This window comes from Brassica napus, chromosome A8, assembly GCF_020379485.1.
Source record: "Brassica napus cultivar Da-Ae chromosome A8, Da-Ae, whole genome shotgun sequence".
NCBI lineage: Eukaryota > Viridiplantae > Streptophyta > Magnoliopsida > Brassicales > Brassicaceae > Brassica > Brassica napus.
The window spans coordinates 19,131,311-19,137,310 of record NC_063441.1 but is presented as its reverse complement, the minus strand read 5'-3'; positions in this window follow the sequence as shown (position 1 = coordinate 19,137,310).

Sequence of the window (6,000 nt, the reverse complement as noted above, 5' to 3'; positions counted from 1 at the left end):
CGACTACTACGGAGCTAACGAAACAGTTCGTTGGGGTGGTAATTGGCATGTCCCTCGTAATATGCCTGATTCTTACGGTGTTCATCACAACTGGCACAAGAAGAGTATATTTTGGGAGTTGCCATATTGGAAGGATCTTCTTCTGCGCCACAACCTCGATGTGATGCATATAGAGAAGAATTTCTTTGAGAACATCATGAATACAATATTGAATGTCCCAGGGAAGACAAAAGACAACATAAAATCGAGGTTGGACTTGCCGGATATTTGCTCAAGAAGCGAGTTACATATTAAAAGCAATGGACAAGTTCCTGTTCCGATATTCAGACTGTCTTCAGAAAAAAAGTCGGTGTTGTTCAACTGGGTGGCATCAGAAGTGAAGTTCCCCGATGGGTATGTTTCAAATCTCTCTAGATGTGTTGAAAAGGGTCAAAAGTTCTCTGGGATGAAGAGTCATGATTGTCATGTCTTTATGCAACGACTACTGCCCTTTGCATTTGCGGAGCTACTTCCAACAAACGTACATGAAGCACTTGCAGGTTCGTAGTGTTTTATATCACAATAATTTTATAACGGTCTAGTTTGCAAAATAATATACGACTAACAATGTGTTTAATTGTTTTTGGAATATAAAAGGCATTGGAGCATTTTTCAGGGATCTGAGCACACGCACTCTTAAAGAAGAAGTTGTAGAACAGCTTCAGGAGAACATTCCCATCTTATTGTGCAACTTGGAGAAGATATTTCCTCCTGGATTTTTTGACGTCATGGAGCATCTAGCTGTCCACCTCCCATATGAAGCATTGCTTCGTGGACCTGTACATTACGGATGGATGTATCAGTATGAGCGAGCCATGAAATATTTGAAGGGAAAAGCAAAGAACCTCGCCAAAGTTGAAGGTTCTATAATTGCTGGAAGTTTGACGGAAGAAGTTTCTCACTTCACATCGTACTACTTTGCGTCAAAAGTACGTACCCGTAGAAGAGCTCCAAGAAGATATGATGATGGTGGAGTTGCGCCAACATATGCAGTTGCTGGTGTTCCAGACATCTTTAGCCAGATTGGACGACTCGGTGGGAAGTCTAAAGAGGTTTGGTGGTCGAGTGAACAAGACGCTCATAGTGCACACACCTATATTCTACTCAATTGCGAGGATCCATTGATGCGTTATTTTGAAAGGTAACATATATGGACACTTCAAAACACATATAATTAATTATATAATTGCAAGAGATTCATTCCTATGAAATGTGATTAATTTTACAGCCTATTTGTTTCTCAAGTCGAAGAAACATTTCCTGGTATATCCACAAGTGACGTAGACAAAAGGAAAGATCAGCACTTCATTAAGTGGTTGCGGAATCAGGTATTATAACTCAAACTATTTTTTCATACATGATTTGTATTTTAATGTTCTCTTTATTTTTGCAGGTTGATTATGACGACGATGCAGATTATCCTAAGTGGTTACACGAAGTAATTCAATCTCCACTTGTAAAGGTCACCACATCACAGATGTATTTCACACGAGGCTACACTTTTCACACATATGAGTATGGTAGACAGCGGGCGACCAGTAACTATGGAATATGTGTGAAAGGGGAAACAGATTTCTACGGGATCTTGACGGAGATTATTGAAGTCGAATTTCCAGGGATACTGAAGCTGAAATGCGTCATCTTCAAATGTGAATGGTTCGACCCCGTCGTCAACAGAGGTGTTCGGTCTAACAAATTTGGTGTAGTTGATGTCAACGGTGGACGTCGGTACAACAAATTCGAGCCTTTCATCTTAGCTTCACAAGCAGACCAAGTTAGCTTCCTTCCATACCCTCGGATGAGAGATTCGGGTATAAATTGGTTAGCAGTGATCAAAGTTACACCTCGAGGACGAATCATCAGTGGAGAAGAACCACCATTGCAAGAAGAACAGATAAATGAAGTCGAGGAACCTGAACAAGAAGTTGATGACATCCTTCTCATTGATCCGCATAATCACGAATACGAAGATCTTACCGATGATGCCACAGACGAAGCTGTAGAAGACGAGTTTAATGAAAATGATGATATTTCTAGTGATGACGAGAATGTCGATGTATCCGATTGATGTATTTGATTTTGTGTAGTTTGTTTTATGAATAAGGTAATGTGAGAGTTTGTTTTATGAATAAGGTAATGTGGGAGTTTGTTTTATGAATAAGAAATTGTGGGAGTTTGTTTTATAAATAAGTAAATGTGGGAATTGTGGTTTGGAATGAAAATAAAGATGGGGTTTGGAATATATGAAGTAGAAGATAAGGAATATGGGTTTTGGGGTTTGGGGTTTCGGATTTTAGGGAATTAAAGGTACTGCTCGTTAATTCCTCGTAACCTGACGTCGAATGTACGACGTAATCCTCGTTTATTCCACGTAGGACAGAATCGTCGTAAAGACCTCGTAATGTAAATTGACGTAAATGCCACGTAAAGTAAATGACGAAGGAGGCACTCGTTTATTCCACGTAGGAAAGAATCGTCGTAAACACCTCGTAAGGTAAATTGACGTAAATACCACGTAAAGTAAATGACGAAGAAGGCACTCTTTAATTCCACGTAGGATGATTTCGTCGTAAACACCTCGTAAGGCCACGAGGACTTTACGACGAAATTAAAAAAGCGGGGCACGCTAATTCCACGTAAGCCAAAATCGTCGTAAAAGAGTCGTAAACTAACGACGATATTACGACGAAAATATTAAAAATACTAAAAAAAAGAAGAGAAGAAAGATGCTTGAATCACATTTGGCGAGACTTACGTAAGTCTCGACCACATGAGTTCCAAATATCTTCTTCTCTTCTTTTTTTTTCCAAATTTTCTAAATTGGTGAAAAGCGGGACTTGCTACTTCCTCATAGTATAAAAACTAGAAAAAAAGAAAAAAAGAAAGATACTGGAATTATATGTGGCGAGACTTAAGTCTCACCCACATAAATTCTAATATCTTCTTTTCTTCTTTTTTTTTTCAAATATTTCTAATTTGAAAAGTATTTTGGTGAGGAGTGTGATTTGAGATAGGGTGTGTTTTGTGAGTTTGTGTGTGTGGTTTGAGAAGGAAAGTTGTGGGTATTTATAGAAAATAAAGGCTCGCTAATTCCTCGTAACTGGTTAACTCGTTAATTCCACGTAACCCTTTTCGTCGTAAAAACGTCGTTAACGAAAACGCGGGCCTTTGTATTTCGTCGCTATTTCGTCGTAACTGAAAACGCGGGCCTCTGTAATTCCTCGTAAGTTTACGAGGAATTTACGAGGACAAGTAATCTTATATATATCCCGAGCGAGCTCGCTCCGTCTTTCCTCTCTACTTCCTCTCCACTTCCTCCCTAATTCGTAGCAATGGTAAGTCTCTCTAATTCCTCTCTAGTTTGATTAGTTTAGGATAGATTAGGTGGTTAGTATAGGGAATTTAGATAGGTTTACGGATCTTATGTTATTTAGTGTTGATTAGGTGGATAATGTTGGGAAGTATATGTTCACGAAAATTTAAAAAATTAAATTTTTTTCTCAGGTTCGAAAAGGTAGACTTACTGCCCATTACAGAGAGATGTTCGGTGAGCCGGGTAGTCGTTTAGACCCGTCGTCTTCTTCAGCTCCCGGTTCTTCGGGTCAGGAGACTGTCCCCGAGACTCAGTACACTCAGAGAGTCATTGGATCTCCTTCTTCTAGTGCACCATCGGTTCTTCACGTGCCTCCCCAGATGCCTCCTCCTCCTCCTGTGCCTCCTACGATGCCGGCACCTCCGATGCCCGCGGGCGAGATTCATCCCGATTTGATGGTGCCTCCGAGTGCTCCTTACTCGCAGTACACCGTAGAGGACATTCTCCGTCTGCCAGGCAGAGAAGGTTTACCAGTCATCGACCCCGACCGACCGGACGGAACTTTATGGTATGTTTCATTATTTTTTTATTCTTTTTAAATTCTTTTATAACTTTAAAAAATAATTTATATTTTAAATTTGTATTTTTCAGGTGGGGGATTGACGGATGTCTTGCATCGGACGTAACCGATACGATAAAAGGTTACTTCTCCATGGCACATCCGAACTGGAAAATGACGCCCCACTACGTCAGAAAGACGTGGTTCAAAATTTACGCTGTAAGTTCTATTAATTAAATATATATCTTTAAATTTTTTTATTATTTATATATATATTTTTTTCTAAAAAACTAATTATAAATTATTTTTTCCAACAGCAAAAATATAATTGGGCCTTGGGGATCACTGAGAGGGTGAGAAAGAAGTTTGAAGCGAAGGCGAAAGTTCGCTTGTTGGACACGGTCTCCAACTGGAAGGGTGACTGGATCGTGAAGGGGTATGAGCGTGGCAAACCCGCTGAGCTCACCACGGATGTCTGGGATGGCCTCATCCGATATTGGCGTCTTCCTGATTCCATTAGAATCGCCCAGTCTTGCTCTAACTCCCGTAACACAGTCGATGAGCACGGGAACGGGCCGATGCTTCACACTACGGGCCAAAAACCCCACGCCGGTGTCCGTTTGGAAATGGTAATTAAAAATTTAATTATATTAAATTTTTAGTATATTTTTATATATATTCTAATTAACAACTTTCTTAAATGTTTTTTTAGGCCAAAGAGACGGGAGAATTCCCGTCTCTTATGCAACTTTACGAGAGGACCCACAAGAACAAGGCGGGCCGATTTATAGATGGCAAGTCCGAGCAAATCTACAACGATTTGGCTGCTCGGGTTGAAGAACGCCAGACCCAGCTGACCCAACAGTCCACCGATGGATTACCCGTCACCTTATCCACACCTGAAGTGGATAAGCTTTACGAGGAGGTAAATTTTCTAAAATTTTAATTTTTTTAAATATTCATTTAATTTAACTTTAAATTTTTACTAACAAAATTTATTTTTTGTTTTTAAGGTTGTCCCTAAAAAAAAGGGACGGACGTTGGGGATTGGTTCCGTCAACGATGTTCCGAGAGCGACATCGTCTTATGTTCAGCGACGGGATGAGGAAGTCTCTCAGCTGCGTAGGGAGTCCGAAGAGCTGCGTAGAGAGTCTACTCAGCTGCGTATAGAGTCTACTCAGCTCCGATCTCGTATGGGTGGACTCGAGGGCTTCTTGGACGTTGTAGCGGCCACAAATCCGGAATGGGCGACTTTGTTGAGGACCATGCGACAACGAAATCCTATCCCAGGCCAGTCACCGACCGACGACTCACATGCCGAGGCGGATGTTCAGGCGAGGAGTGATGAATTCTACGAGGCGATTAATTAACGACCACCCTTAGTTCTTTTTAATTTCGGTTATTGTATTATGAATTCAAAACTTATTTCTATATAAAATATTTTGGTTTTGATTTTTTTAGAATTTTAATTTTATTAATAATTTAAATTATATTTATAATTATATTTATAATTATAATTTTTTATATTTCTATAAAATAATGAAACGAAGTAAATTCGTAGCTAATTTTGCGGCTTCTTTACGTGGAAGCTTAACGTGGTTTTTACGAGGAAACATTTACATGGAAATAACGTGGAAATCTATCAAGGTTTTTACGTTTTCTTTACGTAGAAAGCTCTCAAGGTATTTACGTTAATTTTACGAGTATTTATTTACGTGGGTTTTACGAGGAAAGCTTTTCGTGGTATTTACGAGGAAACTTAGCGACGTCCTTACGTGGAATCTTTACGTGGTCTTTACGACGAAATATCCTCCTTCGCTTTTACGACGAAATTATTTCCTCGCTAACTTACGACGAATTAGCGAGGATATATGCGTTACGACAAACGTATAACGACGAAACGCGTTTCCTCGCTAATTCGTCGTAACACTGCTTTTACGACGAAGTAACGAGGAAAACTGCCCTCGTAAAACTTGTGTTTTCTTGTAGTGTTTGATATATTCGAACAGATTTGTGTTTTAATTTACTAAACCAAACAAATTTTTCTGATAAGTATTATTTTTTCAAGACGAATCCATCAGAGCAGATT